The 16,924-nt window shown below is 56.6% G+C and overlaps 1 protein-coding gene across 3 annotated transcripts in view; it reads left to right on the top strand.

Annotated features, from left to right (window-relative positions):
- The window catches only part of LINGO1 (leucine rich repeat and Ig domain containing 1), a 190,172-nt gene that overhangs the window by 99,234 nt on the left and 74,014 nt on the right, over positions 1-16,924 (top strand). For all 3 annotated transcript variants that reach the window (XM_087856766.1, XM_087856767.1, XM_045795136.2), the window contains one exon: positions 14,760-14,934. The gene's annotated coding sequence lies outside the window, so the exon portion shown is untranslated. The remainder of the gene's footprint in view (positions 1-14,759; positions 14,935-16,924) is intronic.

Raw genomic sequence — 16,924 nt, 5'->3', positions numbered from 1 at the left:
GGCCTGGAAAACATGGCCAGAGTGATGGATCGTGAGTTAGTTGTGGGCTTGGGGGGGGCACTATCAAGGCAGAAGCCAGTGGCATGGGGAAGGTCTGAGGAGGGACAAGGGACTAGGGGGCACACACAGACATGAGCCAGTTCATATGATGAAAGATTAACCCAGCAGATTTTCTACAAGAAGATGGGAGAGCAGCAGCCCTCCTTAGGGCCAACTATGACATTGGCCTCTGGTGTACTGGCCACAGTAGCTGGTGACTGGGTCAGGGTTCAGTGTGTCACCAGGGTCAGGGCTCATGTGAGAGCAGGATCAGGGATCAGTATGTGAGCGGAGTTAAGGCTCAGTATGTGACTGGGATCGGGGATCAGTATGTGAGCAGGGTTGAGGCTCAGTATGTGACTGGGATCAGGGATCCGTATGTGAGCAGGGTTGAGGCTCAGTGTGTGACCAGGATCAGGGCTCAGCCTGGTTCTCTAGGTGGAGTCCCATCGGGGCAGGCCCGGTGCCCTCCTCAGCCATACTCCCTCTGAGCTCTCAGTGCTCATCTTCCCTCATGAGGCTTATTATTTAAGTGCCCAAGGCTGACGTCACTTACTCTGGGCCTTGGTGTGAAAAGGCCAAAGCCCTGGCCAGGAATCAGGTCATAATGTCCGGAGCTCCTCTAGAACTTGCCGTGTACCAGACACTGTGTGTGTGTGTTTTATTCTCCTCATTTTATAGATCAGGAGACTAGAACTCAGAGGTGAAGGGACTTTCTGAAGTCAGCCAGCCGGTTACGTGGTGGAGCTGGGATAAATCTCTCTGTCCCTTTCCCCCTTTCTAGGCTCCCTCAGCATCCCTCCCTGGGGCAGAGGGGAGCTCTCAGCAGAGCTCTTCCCGCCCAGGACCCCATGGAATCTTACTCTCTTTTCCATATACACCGGGGGCTGTCAGTTCAGCCTTCCTCGGACTGAAGCTCCCTGGGTGGGCCAGCTGGGCCTGAGGATGGACTAGGAGATGCTCCTCCAAAGTCTAAGGCATGCAGGCAGGTCCTGTCCTCCAGGGGCTGGGAATGGGTGGGGCTTGTTGGTAGGGCCCCAGAAAGCCCAGGAGTTTGGCTTTGCCCCTTTGTTAGAAGGGAAGGGAAGGGGGCAGTCCGAGTGGAGGCATTTGGATATCATGGTCCTGAATTTGAGAATTTTGGAGGGTCCTTCCCAGCACCCCTGACATCACCCCTACAGGCATTTTCCTCTGCTGCCTCCAGGAAATAGTGTGAAGAGGGCCACCCTGCATCCTGTAGGCCTGGACACCTCATACTACAGAGGGGGTGGCGGAGGGCCAGAGAGGAGAAGACACTTGTGCCAAGCCACATAGTATGTTAGTAGAGCAGAGGGACCAGCACCCCATGGCCCTATCCCTCACTGTCAGTGTTCCTAGATGTTCTCTCTCCCAAGCTCAAAGCTGTTGTGGAAACTGAACGCTCATAAGCCCACAGAGCAATCATATTCTAATAGGTGGGATTCTGAGCACTGGGCCAGCTGTTCTCATGGGGCTTCCTGACCCCTCTCAAACATTTCTCAGTGATAAAAGTCTGCCCATTTGTAAGTCATTTGGACAGTTTCATGGCGGAGAAGTGGTCCAGAATTTGAGTGAAGTCTCAGGAGGGAGGGGATCGAGGGAGGGTCAGCAGCAGCCCCTTGCATGGCTTACCTGCCCTGTGAGATGGAAACCCCAGCAGGCCTGTGAGGTGGACAGGATCATCTTATATCCCAGCAGGGGCAGCTACAACTCAGGGGGTTAGAGTGATGGGCCTAGAGTTTCCCAGCCTGTTTCTCTCCCACATCTGCCTGCTCCAAAGCCTGTCCCCATTATGTACCCAGACTGGGGCATAGAAAGGAAAGAGGGCGAGAGCTCCCTGACCTCAAGAAGCTGCTGAGAGAATGAGATTTAAGTCAGAAAAGTAAAAGGGAGCAAGGGCTCCATTAGGGCTGTGTGCACTGATCGCAGCCCTGCCAGGAGCCCAGGAGAGATGAGCATAGCTGGAGCTGTGGGGAAGGCTGGGTGAAGTTTGCTGAGGCTGTGTGTATACGGCAGTGGGGGGCGGTGGGGTGGGTAGGGCAGAAAGGCAGCAGGCAAGAGCTGTCCAGTGCTGAACAAAACCGGGTCCGTAGGGCTTGTCTGCAGCTCTTCCTGGACACCTTTGGAGTGTCCCTTCTTATGCCCGAGCCTCAGTTTGCTCTCCTGGCAAATCGAGTGCTGATATCTGCATCATGGCCTTGTTGAGAGGGTAAGGGAAGGCCAGCGAGGATCGTGCTGGGCTCATAGCCTGTAGTCAATACAGGCACTGGGAGGCGTGGCTTGTTTGGGGTCTTGCCACCTCCCTTAGGTGTCCGCCAGCCTTTAGGGCTGGATAACTTATGTTGCAGATGGGGCACCTGGGGACCAGAGAGGGAGACACACTTGTGCCAAGAAACATGGTGTGTTAGTAGAGGAAGGGGCTGTCCTCAGCGTCCTCTCTCCCAGTGCCGGTATTCCTAGGTGGTGCCTCTCCCAGGCCCAGAAGGCTTGTGGACACTGAACACCTCTGAGGACTCAAAGGGATGGTGCTCTACAGTGGGAGTCCAGGCCCTGTGACTTCTGTTCTCTTGGGCCTTCCCGACCTTCTCCCTGCACCAGCCTCAGCCCACAGGTGACCTTATAGCTCTGGGCTGAGCTTCATCTCCCTTTAACCACACTCCCTTGCCCCCCCACCCCGGGCCCTATGCAAAGGTCCTTCTCAAGCCCTATTGGCAACGTAAGGCCTCCTAGGTGCCCCATCTTACCAGGAAAATGGGATGCTTTCAGGCAGGAGTGAGTGGAGCAGAGGCTGCTGGAAACCAAAGGAGAGACCTCTCTCACCTTCTCCTGCCTCATCTTCTCAAACGGCCTGGCCCCCTGCCAGCCCTGGGTATGGGACAACTTGCAGCACTGGGAGAGTGTCAGGAAGAGTCCACCCTTAAACACCCCTCCTGGGCCTGCTGATTATGCTTGACAAGTCCTCCACCTTCAGCCCCGTGAGCCTTTCTGGCCCTTGGCATCTCCTGGTCTGTTAGGAACAGACAGTCCTAGGTGTGAGTCCCAGCTCAGCCATTCCCAGCTATGACCTTGGGCAAGGGGCATTACCCGCGGGAGCCCGTTTCCTCATTAAGTGGGAATAATCACACCGGCCCGGTTGGTGTGCAGTTCCAGCATAGACACACAGCTATGGCCAGAGCTGCTTTTCCCCTCTTCCCTCTTCCTCCACCCCTGCCTGCTTAGAGCCCGAGAACTTCAGGAACCTGGTGTGTGGGTGAGGTTGGTCCTGGGAAGACAGCATAGGGGAAGCCGCAGGTATAGGCCACGCTCAGCACCGGTGTTTTGTACACCATGAGGGCCAAACTGAGCTGCCACCGCAGATGCTGTGTGGCCTCTGACCTTGTTGCCTCTGACCTGGCTCTGGAAGCATCTCTCCTGCAGCCCCCAGCCCCATTCCACTTACCCAGCTCAGGAGGGCCATTTAGAGTAATGCTACCAACACTGGGAACTCGCAGGCCTTGGCCACCAGTGACATACACCTTGCCTGCCGCCCAAGGCCTAGACCCCAGTCGACCGTGCACAAGTCGGTCCAGGGAAAGGGAGTCTAGGAGCGGAGCAGGCTCGGGCTCTTCTCTACCTCAGTCTCTCTGGGCACCAAGTGCTCACACAGAGCCTAGCGCAGGCTTAGTGCTTCACATGCTTTAGCTATTCTTGTTGGGAGTAGTAAGAGGAGGAGGAGGATAGCAGTCCCATTTCATGGAAGAGCAGGGTGAGGCCCAGAGCAGTTAAAAGCCACTACCTCTGTGAAGCCTTCCAGGCTCTGCCTCTTCTCCCGGAAGTGGCTCCTCCTTCCTTTTGACGTATTTCCGTTTCTTTGCAGTGCTCTAGCTTGGGCAGGGCACACGGCGGGGTGGACTCCAAGGTGGGGAAGAGGGAGTAGGAGGAGCCTCTCACGAGGCTCTGGGTGTGAGCAGGGGGCCTGCAGCCAGGAGGCTCATTGTCCCAGGGGCCCTCCAGTTGGGTGCACCCCAGCCCCAGCTCTCAGTCCCCTCCACCGGCTCCCCTGCCAGCATGCCTAATTGTTACGGAGTCCTAACGGGTGTGGTGAGAACCGGGCCTCTGCCACCACCCACGACCGTGGCCTCTGCGGCAGCTGCATGCCAGCTCCCTGTGGCGTCTGCTGTGTCCTCCTCCGATGTCCTCCTTCCTCTTCGCCCCTTCCCCAGCGGGCAAGACTCTGATCGCTGACAGCGCTACCAGCTGGTTAGCAGTTAGACTCAGGTCAGTAAAAGTTAACTGAGTAAAAGCGTGTGCCGGGCACTGGGGCTTCTGTGAGGACTGGACTCCAAGAGGCCCCGCCACCAGGGATGGGAAGGGGACAGGTGTCTGGGTGCACCTACAGGACACTGGGTACTGCTCTCCCTACCTGAGCCCCTGAGAGGTGGGCGCTTCCCGGGCTTAGCAATGAGGAGAGTAGGGCCCAGGGAAGTAAGGAGCCGCTTGCAAGTGTTGGGCGTGGACAGGCTGGCCTTAAGGTCCCCGCTGGGAAGCAGTGTGGAGGAGCCGCTCCTGTGCTGACCCAGGGGCTCCCATCAGTGGCAGCGCAAGTTGGAGGCAGCTAGGTGGCTCTTGGCTTTTCCAGACACCTGGCTGGGCCCTTGGGAGCCTACACTCTGGGGAGACTTTTAGCACCCTTGAGCACAGGGCAGCCTGAGGCCATGGCACGGGGCACCTGTCAGGGCAGTCTTGGGGCCTGCTCTTCCCTGCTGGGGCTCCCTGCCTCTCCCCTCCCTGTAGCCACCTCAGGGGGTCCAGCCCAGCTCTGGATCATCCTGATGTGCCCACTCTTGCCCCTCTTACCCTCTGGAACTGCCTTCACGCCCCTTCCTCTTAGTGCCCGAAGGCCCTGCCATTCCCTCTCTGTACCCCTCCTGCCCTTTCGGGCATCCTGCCCATAGAGGAGATCAGCGCTTTCCACCATGAACCTGCCTCCTTTCGCTTCATACTTTCTCTCTGGCTTCCCCCCTGTCTTGGAGGAAGAGGTGCTTCCACATCAGACTGAGGCTCATTCCTGTCCCGGCCCACGAGCCAGCCCCCATTGTCAGGCCTTTCCTTTCCACGGCTCCTATCTGGCGTTTGCTCCCAGCCATTCCCTGGGTCTGGGGATACGAGTGCCCCGAGCAGTGGCCATCTCCGGTCAGCCCCGCAGTCTCTCGGGCTGACCGGAGAGCTGCTGCCCAGCTCTCACCACTGGAGACTGGCAGCAGCCGTGGACGCCCACCTACCCTGTGTGGCCGTGGAACTTCCTGGGCAGCACCCCTGGGTCTCAGTTTCCCATTCTGCTGAGTAGGTCAGAACAAGGCCTGGAACATAGCGGGCACTGAACAAATTCTTGTTGAATTAGTGAACTAAGTCATTCATCCCTGGCTTGTCTGGCTCACCTGAATGTTGTGTGGTCTAAGCAACTACTGGATTTGAAATGGCCCGCGAAGTCTGACAGTGCTGTCTGGCCCCGAGCCCCCTCATGCTGGGTGGGACACTGCTGCTGTCTCACCGCAGGATTAGAACTGCGGCCTTTGCTTGGCAGATTTGGCCTCCCAAGTCCCTCTTGCTTCCTTCCCCCGTTTCCAGCCCTTTGCCTGCCTTGGGCCCCACCTTCTGTCCTCTGCTCACTGCCTCAGGCCTAACTTTTCACTGCTTCCTATCTTCTCCTGTGTCATCCATCCTTGACCCGGGGGGCAGCTGGAGTGATATTTCTGAAGCATGGATTGGGGCCTGTCACGCCCCACTTATTATTCTTCAAGCTGCTCACGGCTCTTGGGATAAGAGCTAAACCCCTGTCTCTGCACACGAGGCCCTCTCTGGGGGAGAGGAGCTGTCTGCCTCTGTACCCATCATTCGTTCCCCTGGGCATTGGACAGGCTGCCCCTCTGCCTGCAGGACCCTTCCCCATTGCTTTCAATCCTTGCTGCCCTTCTCAAAGACCCTTCCCCTGGAAGCCTTGCTAGAACCCCAGCCTTGGATTGGGGGCCCCCCTACCCTGTACCCCAGCAACTTGGGCTCTCACTGTCACATAGTCCCTGAGTCATTGTCTCTTATCTCCCTGTGGGCTCCCCCTACGCACTTGTCCCATTAGACTGTGAACTCCCTGCTGCAGGATCTTGGGAATTTTGTACCTTTAGTTCACAGAAAGTGTTAGCATTTGCTGAATGAATCAATGAATGAATCAAGGAGTAAGTTGCCCTCCCAGGCTGTGAGGACTTTGGGCTGGACCTTTGGGTCTACAGTGGGACGTGGGAGCACACAGCAGCCTCTACCTACCCTCAGAGTGGCCTTCCTTTCTGATGTTCCACTGGGCTGTAGTCACTGGTTCTGGAATTGCCCGCAGGATGGCCTTCCTGGCCCAGACACGTGCCTCGCAACAGCAGTGGCTGTATCAGTGGTGAGGGGTTCTGCATTGTCCCAGGGGTTTCCTGCGGACTGAGAGTGGCTCAGGAATCCGGAAGAGCAAGGGTCCGCACCATCACCCTGCCTGGCTCTTAGCCCTCCTGCCCTGTTCCCCATCCAGCTAGAGCCATTTGACTCTTGCCCCCTCCCAGATCAGCGCTGCCCCTCTTGACCCCTAAGAGTCCTCCTGGCCCGAGCCTGCAGCACTTCAGCTCTGTGCAGGGAACCCAGCACTGAGTCCCACCTCTGTGCTGCTCTGACCGAGCCCCAGCCCTGCCTTGGGCCCTGACAGTCTTGCAGATGGTCTGCCCACCACTTTGCTCTCACAGACTCATGTCCTGGGGTTTCTGGCTTGCTGGCTCTGCTTCCCTGGTGCTGACCGCCTTCCCCTGAATGTCACCTTCCAGGGGACCCAGGCCCTGCCTCCGAGCCTAAATCTGGGCAGAGTTCTGGGTGCCCTGTCCGAGAAGGGGGCTTGGAGAGGATGGGAAGGAGGCAGTGCTGCCCTGGTCCGAGGAAACCCCTAAGGCTGGAGTGTCCACAGGCACACAACTGTTGAACACGGGCGGGGGGGGGCAGAAGGTGGGTTTCTGGCTGTGGGACATACCATGAGTGGGGTTCCTGGAGGGAGTGTTTCTTGGAGGAGGTGCTGTTGCCCAGTGAGGAGTGAGGAGGAGGAGGAGGGGACTTGGAGGGGGAGGTCCTCACCAGTGGGCAGAACAGCATGAGTGAAATTGTCCTGGGTGCCCACTCTGCTGGGCCCTGGGCCAGCTTCATACCCTGCACGGGTACAGCCTTCAGGTGGCGATTATTAGCGCCTCCTAAAAAATGGGGAAACAGAGGTTCAGAGAGGCTCAGGGACTCCCCCAGGGTCACCTGCTCTCACCAAGGCATCGCCAGGCCTCTACCCCAGGTCTGGCATCTTTTCAGGCTCCTTAGTGGAGGGAGTGAGGGAGAGTCTGAGGAAGAGGGGGAGGGAGGCTGGCGTCTGCCAGAAGCGTCAAACAGCTGCTGACTGTGACTTTCCGGGGAGGGGGTGTGGGTGGGGGGTGGCTTTCTGAGTTGGTCCTGTTCTTCCCTCCCTCCCCCTCCCGTGGGAGAACCCTCACGACTAGAGGTTCCCGCCGCGCCCCCTCCCTGGAGAGGCCGGCAGTTTGCCTTTTCAGAGGATAATTCCCCATTATACAGAGATATTTAGCCTAATAGAAGCCGACAGATCATTCAGGGCAGTAATGTACTCCGGCTTCAAGCGTTTAGTTTCCTCAGCCTGAACTCTCAGATTAAAGGCTCCTTGCCCGCGCCCGCCCCACAACGATGCCTGTGACCTTGACTGCAGTGATGGGGTACGTTTCTCCCTCCCTCTTTCCCTCCTCCTTCTTTGCGGGCTTCCTCCTCCCTCCCTTTCTCTCTCTTTCTTGGAAAAAAAAAAGGTATTTTCCTTCTTAAATATTCAGTCGCGAGGCTGTTGCTTAAACCCTGCATGCTCTGGGGACAGGCGGATTGCTCTTGGCCGCCAGCAGGGCACGGGAGCGCCCGGCTCAGCCCCATGGGCCGGAGGGTGTGCTGTGCCTGGTGGGCAGTCTGGACGCCAGACCCTCTAGCTGGGCGTGGGCCCGTGGAAGCTGGGCAGATGGCCTTGCCCCGGGCTAGAACTGGCTCCCCTACTCCCTCTGCCCAGCGCCTGCCCCTGGGCCAGGGCGGGCCCCCAGGGGCCTGGCCTGGGACCCTCCATGAGGGGGAGACCCCTAAGGCGGGAGGTTCCATCTGCTGCTCAGGCCTGGATGTCCGGGGAAGGATCCAGGGAACACTGGTGGCTAGATTCGAGGGGCAGATGGCACTCGGTGACCTTTCATTGATCAAGAGGGTAGCTTCTGGAGCCGTCTCGTTCTGGCCCCTACAGGATCCACTTGTCAGTTCATCCATCCCTGCTGCCCTGTGTCTTTCCTTTGTCCTGCCATCCCACCCCTGTCATCTGCTCACCAGGCTGCCTGTGGGAGCCGCCTTGTACCTCTGCGCCGGCCGCAGGGGGCACGTGAAAACGCCAGGTGTTTGGATCCTGTGGGTCCTGGGTTCAAACCCTGACTCCAGGACTCACAAGCTGTTTCTTCTGTTCCATTTAATATTTTGAATTTGGACAAGTTCCTTAATCTCTCTGAGCCTTCATTTCCTCACCTGGAAAGTAAAAGGATCCTGAGGGCTCAGGGCGTGCTGTGGCGAGGAGGGGCGCCAGGCGCGGCTGCCCCACGAGTCCTCTCCTCCAGATGCTCCCGCCTCCCCTGCCCAGATGCCCTCTCTCCCTCTCTCTCAGCCCCTCTCGGCTAGGAAGAGGGAAGGTGGTCAGGAGGGGTGCCTGGCAGGGTGGGCTCTGGATCTCCCACTCACAAGCCACCTGCATAGGTGCGAGGAGAAGAATGAGGGCAAGGCGGAGGGACCCTTCTCCTTGAGTTCATTTGCTGGGCAAAGCCTAGTGTCTGGATGCAGGTCTGGTTTGAAGGAACCCACATGAGGGGCTGTGGCTGGCCTACCAGGGGAAGAAGTGGGGAGAAGGGAGGAGCAGGCACTGGGTGGCCTGGGAGGAGAAGCCTTCTGGGCTGAGATGCCCCTCCCAGGTTCCAGGGGGATGGGCAGAAAAGAACCTCTAACCACCAGGAATGAGGAGTCTTGGCAGCTGGATGAAACCCCAGGCGGAGATTCGGGCTCCTTCTGGGCCAGGGGTGGTGGGGTGACCATTGGGGATGCAGGATGGGAAGGCCCTGTAGGAGTTGGGCCATAGAGGAATCTGGGGCTGATGTGCCGTAGGAACTTGGGCTGCTCCCATTTCCTGTCTGGGCCTCAGTTGTCTCATCCTGTAAATGGGGTTAATCATCCTGCGCTGTGTACCTCATGGGATGGGCGGGAGATCCATTTAGAAAATATAGGGACCGTGCAGTAATCTATAATGTAGTACCAATAATAGCTATTATTCTGGTCCTTACCTTGCTTTCCCATCTCTCTCTGTGACACCCACTTTGATCCATACAATCTAGCCCTGATTCACCTGCTGATAGAACTAAAGAGACACATGGCTGAAAACAACGTCCCTATTTAGGGTAAAGTCCCCACCCAACATACATGGTTCCCAGGCTTCTGCTTGTATGTCCCCAGGGACAAGGAGCTCACTACTTCTCATGATAGACAGAAATCTGTCTCCCTAGAATTTTTTTTTTCACTGGGCTTAGCTCTGCTCTGTGGGCACATAAGTGCTCAGTGTCTTTGTCAGGGACCTAACGTCCTGCCCAGGCCTTTTGAGACTTCCCCAGTGAACATGGGTTCCAGGCCTGCCTCTTACTGTCAAGATCCCTATGGGCAGATTTCACGTTATCAAAGACCTTTGAGACAGGTACATAGACACCTGGGCATGGCTTTCTGGAAGTGGCGGCACTGTTTGCAGAGCTGAAGCACCTGGCTTACCCAGTCTCTGTGTCCCCACAGAGTCCATGACCAGAGTCCCTAGCCACTCTGTGTAGTGGTTCTTGGAGCTTACCCAGGTTCTGCTAACTCTCTCTTGTATACTGTGGCCCATTCCTAGGGTTCATGGAAGGCTTTGAACAGGGAACCCTGCCTCCCTAATTAAGCCCTCTCAGGCTGGACCTACCTTCAAAGTTCCATCCTAGCCTCTGCCAAAAAAGTTGTTCTAGGCAGGGCTAAGGACCAGCCCTGCCGGTGCCGGGGGCGAATCCTCCCCCAGGAGCCAGTGTGACCCACTCTCCCACGGTCTTGGACATGGTTCTTTCGCTAACCGCTGAGCGAGTCAGCCCCTAGCTTTCTGCCTCCTCCATAAGGATGTCATGAGGGCCTCTCTCCTGGCTGGAACACATGTCATCCTTTCCAACAGACAAGAGGGGACAGACAGGTATCCTGCAGGATTCTTTGGTAAGTGAACTCAAACTTGCCATTGTTTTTCCTGGGTTCTGTGCAGCACTTCTAGAATTTCTATTAGACTGGATGGGAAGCTTACCAGTCTAAGCCCAAATTGGCTTTTTTGGCCCCCTTTTTAAAACAGAAAGGGGAAGGATGCTAATATTTATAAATGCCAGTTCTTGACATGTCTCACCTCACTGACTCTTCAGCACAGCCTTGTGTGGGAGGATGGTGGTGGAAGAGGAGGGGGCCGAGCCTGGGGATGTGGAAGAACTTACCCAGGGTCCCACGGCTAGCAGGGGTGGAGCAAGGGCTCCGCGAGGTCCAGCCAGCTGGGGGCCTGCTCTGGGCCAGCTCCCCTCCCCCCACACCCTCTCCTGTCCAGCCTTTTCAGAGGATCTTGTCAGGCTGAGGGGGGACCCACCTCTCCGCTCCTCCCCATGCACCACACACAGGACGGGGAACAGAGCCGGGGCTCCGGAAGTAAGATGCCTCAGGGGCGTGCGAGACTCGGTGTGGGGGGTGCTACTTGCTCATCTGCGGTGTTATTTTCTAATCGTGTAAATTGTATGGGGGGGTGGTAAAAGCAGGACATGTGTGTGGTGGAAGAGAGGAGTCATCCCTGGTTCCTTTTCTTACCCCCACTCCCTCACATGGAGCTCACCCGCCAACTGCGGAGGAGCTGGCCCTGCTCCCGCACGCACCCTGAATCCGGCGAGTCCTCCCTCCCCTGGCCCGGCCTCGTCGCCATGTGCCGTGCAGCCCACCGGGCCCTGGCGCCCGTGCCCCCTCCTGTAAATCCAGCCTCCACTCTGCAGCCCCAGGACCTTCACACAACGAGGAAGACCTCACAGCCCTTCCCTGGTGACTTTTCATCACATGGGAGGTGAAGCCCAGGGCCTGGCCTTGGCCCTGAGGCCCCAAGCTCCCTCTGCGGCCTCATTTCTCACAGTTGTCCCCACGTCTGCCCACTTCCTGCCAGGCCTCCGGGGCCGTCTGCTGCTCCTCAGAACACCGGCCTCCCACCGGCCTCTGCTCTCCTCCAGCTCAAGGCGAGACTGGCTCCTTATCCTCTAGGTCCGAATTCAGGTAGGCGCCTGCGCAGAGCCCTCCCCTGACCCACCCGCTGGCCCCACCCCAGGACCGCTCTCTCCTGTTTCCTGGCTTGATGATCCTAATTGTACTTGTTCTTTGCAATTATCTTCCTTGTTTATTTGTTTATCATCTGTACCCCCCGCCCCATGAGAGCATCAGACTTGCTGAATCCTCAGCACCTCTAGTACACCTAGCATACAGTAAGTGCTCAATAAGTATGTGGTGAAAAACTGAAAGATAACCCAGAAACGTGTAAAGGAGAAATAGCAGATTATACAATTGTGGATATAGTAGCCGTTAACAATGCAGCGATCATGTGCGTGTGAGTGTGTGTGGGTAAGCTGGGGATCATCTGCTCCTCTCATGGGAGGGCTGGGCCTGAACCTGAAACACGACGTGCGTGAACATATGGGTCACACGTGTGCGCGCGTGTGCGCGCACACACACACACCGGTGTGCGCACGTACGTGTATCGCCGTTTGGTAGCAGTGCAACCTTTGCTGTGGTCTTTCACCCCTTCGGCCTCAGTCGCTCCACCTGTGGAATGGGGCTGCCTGGAGCTGGAGGCAGAGGCCCGGATGCCGTGGCCTCTCGAGGTCAGCCCTTGCCAGGGGCAGGAGCCCACAGGCAGCGTGCCCGCTGGCCTGCCGCACCGTGCGGACGGGGCCGGGAGGTGTTTATTGAAGCCCAGCTCCACACAGGGCTGCTTCCCGCTGACCTCGGAGGTGAGGATCTCGCCCAGGCAGGCGGGAGTGGCCGGGGCGACAGGAGTGGGCAGAGCAGCCTGGAGACCTGAGCTTGGCTGCTGGAAGGTGGATTATGTCTGCAGTGGAGGTCTCTTGCAGGCGTCAGGAGCTCGACCTTGATATGTTTTCATTTTGTGTGTGTGTGTGCTTGTTTTTGAAAGATAGATTTTGAGACGTTTATTTTATTTCTTGAACTTTTTTCTTTCAATTGCAACAAGAATTTTTATGAAATTTAAAAGGGAAAACACACACACACCTGTATTTTCACCCACCCGAGGCTGCTGCTGCTCCCTCCGTGTCTCCTTGCCCTTTTCCTGTGAAGACAATGCTGGAAACTTGCTGAACGTGTGTGGGGTACAAGGGGCTCTTGACCTTAGACAAGTGGCTTCATCTCTCTGTACCTTGGTTTCCTCATCAAAAAAAAAAAAAAAAAAAAAATCCGGGCATCCTAATCGCTCCACCTTAGAGTTCTTGTGCAGACTCCGCGAGTCAACATCTCGAACACACTGCGTGAGGTGCTGGGCCCTTAAACGTGCTGGTTAAATAAGAGGAGTGAATAAGCAGAAAGGAAGGGCCCCTGTGATGCCGCCATCAGGCGCGAAGAGGCCACTGCGGAAGTCTGGCCTGGGGGTCGGAAAGCAAGAGCTCGCGCCCCGGCTCTGCCCTTGCTCCCCGTGTAGCCAGGAGCACACGTGGCTCCTCTGACACTGCCTGTGACGTGGTTATGTCATCCGCCCCCCACGATGCTGCGGCACGGGGTGGGGGGTCAAGTATGCACGTGGGCTCAGTGCGCCCGGCCCCCACCCTCCCATATTCTCCGTTTTCTTGCTCAATGTCACTAGTGCTCCAGGTCGCTACCAGTCTCCGTGTTCGTCACTTTTAATGGCTGTGTAATATTCCATTGAGCCCTGGTGTCACAATGCACTTTGTCATCTCTGTTGTGGGGTGTTTAGTCAGCTTCCAGTATCTCGCTGTTAGAAGTGACCTTTCCATGAACATCTGTGTGCCCGGAGCCCTTCCCTCTGCCGGATGATTTCCCCAGGCAACTTCAGGGACATTGATGGAGGCTGCTTTGTTGGGAGGACAGAGGGACGGGCCAGCAGCAGTGGTTGGGAGAAGTGGGTCCCTTCTGAGGTGGCCTGATGGCCTGCTCGGGGAGCGGCAGTGAGCACTCAGTGTGAGTCCTGACCATGGTGGGAAAGGCAGGGCATCCAGTGTGACGGGGCCCAGCATGGGGGGAGAACACGAGGCCACGTGGGGCGGGCAGTGGCGCTGGGAGCTGGAGGAACAAGGTTCTGCTTTGGGCTTTGTGTCTCATCACTCGCTCACACACTCTGTCTGTGTGACCTTGAGCAAATCCCTTCCTCTCTGTGGACCTCCGTTTTCCTCATGTGCTGTGGCCAGGGGCTGGGCAGCTTGGTCCCGAGCTGTGCTCTCTCCTCTGGTCGCCACTAGCCACCTGTGGCTATTTTGATTTAAATATAAAGTAATTAAATAAAAATTTTGAAATCAGTTTCTTAGTCACACTGTCCACTGTCCACGTTCCAGAATCCAGTCACGACTAGTGGCTACCACACTGGGCAGCACAGGCACAGAACATTCCCTCAGTGCGGAAGCTCTGTTGGACTGTGCTGGTCTAGAGACATTTCCAGAAATCCAGTCAGCCCAAATGTGCTATGGTTCCAGATCTCTGTCATCATGGCTTCTGATGGAACCAAGAAGAAGGCTGGCTGCCCTGAGCTCAGAAGACTCCTTAAGAGCCTAACAAGGCTTCATGACTTTGCACAGGCCCGGAGCTCTGGTAGTGTCCAGAGTCTGAAGTATCCATGCCAGTTCTCTCCTCAGAGGTCCCAGCGTGGCCTCCAAGAGAAGCTGGGCAAGAGTATGGGCCCCGAGAGGGGTGGCCCCAGCCAGGGACAGTGTCCAACACAGGCTGGCATGAAGACAGAGTAGGTGGTCTCCTGATTCCTCAGGTGGGAGGGCAGCTGGGGGGCAGTTGGGTATGCTCTCTGCCCTCACCTGAAACATCACTGGTTCCCTCAGTGTCCTCTCTAGGATTCTTTTAGAGGTCTAGACTAGAGAGCAGAGAAGATGGCCACCTTGCTCATCTTGTCCTGCTCTGGCTGCCTCAGGCCCTAAGCCGGCTCTGGGCACCTGCTGGGAGAGGAGCCGTGAGGAGTGAGCCCGCAGCACGAGGGTGAAGCTGCTTCTCTCACAACCAGCAGGCACACACGTGCTGGCTACGCAGGGATTCCGGCCACACCTGCCCCCCACGTCTCCCTTCCTGTCAGAGGGAAGCCCTCCTGCAGTTGCTTTTCTGTAGCCTGGAGGTGTCACAGGGGGAAGGAGAGGTATGAGGGGGCAGGCTGCAGTGAATACGGAAGATAAGAGGCAAGGTGTGAGGAAATGAAGAGAAACTTGGTTGGCTTTGGTCTCACATTTGCCAAAGTGTAGCTGCCTTCTGCCCTACCCCGCACCCACGGGCCCCTCTGTCCCCTTTAAGCCCCACTGCTCACTCTTGTTTCTCCTGTTTTCCAGGGATCCCATGGCCATGTCCTGGCTGCCTTGAGTCTGTGAGGCCGCATAGCCTCCCACCTGCATTTACAGGGCTCTGTCCCTGTGCGACCCCTGGACCAGCTTCCAAGCCCACTCCTCACCCCAACCTGGGGACTCTGCAAGCTTCAGGACTCAGAAGGGCACAGTAGCAGTCACGGTAGGTGGCCTCCCCACTCTGCTCACTCCCTGGCTCCTGGGGATACTCAGCTGAGCCTTCTTGGTCTCTGCAATAGCAAGGATACCTTTCTGAACTTTGTCTGTCAGAATCCCCTTGGTTGCAAGTAGCAAAAAACCTGCTTTAATAAAATAAAATTATCAGCTCATGTAACTGAAGGGTCCAGAGGTAGTTTGGGCTTCAGGCAGGGCTTGATCCAGTGGTTCAAACAATATGACCAGGAACTCTTTTCTGTCTGTATTTCTCTGTTTCTCTTCCTGGGTGATGGCTCCACTCCTAGGAGCATTTCACATGACATGGTCACAAGATGTCTGCCAACAGTTTCTGGGTCAGCATGCTTCCAGGTTGAAACCTGGGGTCAGGGTTAGAGACAAATTCTGTTTTCTTGATAGAACAGATGAAAGTCCTGGGGTGGATCTCTTAGGTCCTGTTGGATCCCTGTTTGGATCGTCCTGACCTTTTAACTGGGTCCACAGGTCCTGGAAACATAAAGGGGCTGGGGGTCAGGGTCTGTCCTTCCCCAACCATGAGACCAGGAATGAGGGGAGGGCGTTTCCAAAAGGAAGCTTGGGGTCTAGCTGGTGGAAGGAGTCACCCCCAACTGAGGGAGGCAAGTGACAAATGAACGGTGGAGTCTGTCCAGCTTGGACAGCTTGAAGCCAGTCCCAGATAGATGCAGACGTGCTGTATGTCCTGGGGCAAATCCCTATGCCTCTCTGAGCCTCAGTTTCCTTCTCTGATGATGAACCCCGGACAGGGGTGCTTTGAGAGCTACTTGAAATGATGTGTGGGAAGCATGGGTGTCTAGCAGGTACTCCGTAAACCCTTGTTCTCTTCCCCTTCCATTTCCCTCCTGGGGAGTTTGGAACATCCTGTTTTTTTCAAACTTGGAAGGAGCTGCAGAGCGAGGATTGTCAGTCAGGATCCCTAGAAGCAAAGTCTGAGACAAGGATTTGTGAACATGAGACTTACTGAGGGTGGGCTCTTGGGAGAAGGGAGGAAGAGAAGAAACTGGGGCAGGAATGAGAGCCGGGAATGAGTGAGGTCATGGTCTCAGGGAAAGTCTAGCCTTGGGCTGGTGCAGGGGGCCCTGGAATAGAGTTCACACCATAGAATTGCCATCCAGACAAAGTGGCCGGGCTTTTGTAACCCTGTATCAATTAGTCGCTGACTGTGGGCCATGTGTGTGGTGCCTGTAGTGGCCCCCACTGGCAGAGGGCACTTCTCTGGAGAAGGGGGTGCTGTGAGCTGAAGCAGCCCACACTCCCAGCGGCTGGGGGAGGGGCTCTGGGCAGGCGCCATCTAGTACAAGAGGTTAGGACCTGTGTCCCTGACCTGGCCAGTCCTGGAGACCCCTGGCCTGTTGCCTGCTCTGGCTTTGGCTCCTTCTGCCCCAGCTAGCAGGGCCAGTCCCGTCCACACTGGGGAGCTGGGGTGCCTGGCCTGGGGTGGACCTTCATCCCCTCCTTCATCCCCTCCTTTCAAGAAGTTTTTTCCACCCCAGGCCTCCTTGTTCTCCCTCTGCGCCCTGCCTCTTCTCCTCTGTTGTTTGTTTTTCCCTTCAACCTCAGCCATGTGGTTCCCCCACCTACTATGCCCTTTCTTGCTCTCTACCCCATCCTCTCTTTCAGGGCCTGTGTGGGTCCCTCCCTCTCCAGGAAGCCTCTGCTCACTGCCCCAGCCAATGTTTCTCTCCTTTAGTCCTTCCTCCAGCCCCACTCTTTTTTTTACTGATGGAAAGGCCAAGGTCCAGTGTGCACTCCCTCACGAATACTCTGTGGGTTCCAGCAGCAGTGCCGAAGTATGTTGCTCTCTTTGCCTTGGCTGCTAGGAAGCTCATAGCTGGTTTGTGGCCCATGTCTAATAAATGCTCAGGATGCTGGCATACAGTTGCCCAGTGGCCTTACCTCTGGTTTCTCTCTCATTTTTTCCTTCTTCTGATTTCTTTTCTTATTTTTCAGCTCGTGCTGTT

This window comes from Ursus americanus, chromosome 28, assembly GCF_024610735.1.
Source record: "Ursus americanus isolate L20-20 chromosome 28, mUrsAme1.1.p, whole genome shotgun sequence".
Taxonomy (NCBI): Eukaryota; Metazoa; Chordata; class Mammalia; order Carnivora; family Ursidae; genus Ursus; species Ursus americanus.
This window is presented reverse-complemented; position numbering and strand designations above follow the sequence as displayed.